General features: G+C 71.3%; 1 protein-coding gene across 8 annotated transcripts in view; it reads left to right on the top strand.

Annotated features, from left to right (window-relative positions):
- Positions 1 to 202, top strand: part of RAD51B (RAD51 paralog B) — a 680,193-nt gene that overhangs the window by 39,397 nt on the left and 640,594 nt on the right. The gene's annotated exons all lie outside the window — the stretch shown is intronic.

The following is a 202-nucleotide window of genomic DNA, read 5'->3' as shown; positions in this document are numbered from 1 at the left end:
AACCCCCGCAAGGCCTGTCGGGGCCGGCCCCGGGCAGCCCCTGGCGGGCTGCGAGCAGCTGCAGCATGGGGCACCAGGCATGAGGTGGGGAGGGGCTGCCTCCCCCTCCCCCGCACTCAGCACCACCTTGTCACCCGGCCTCACTGTCAGGCTGGCAGTGGGGCTGGGTTCCAAGCTGGTACTGAGCACAGGGAAGAGAGGC

This window comes from Alligator sinensis, unplaced genomic scaffold (assembly GCF_000455745.1).
Source record: "Alligator sinensis unplaced genomic scaffold, ASM45574v1 scaffold768_5, whole genome shotgun sequence".
NCBI lineage: Eukaryota > Metazoa > Chordata > Crocodylia > Alligatoridae > Alligator > Alligator sinensis.
The sequence above is the reverse complement of the archived record's forward strand: the minus strand, read 5'-3'. Positions and strand labels throughout refer to the sequence as shown.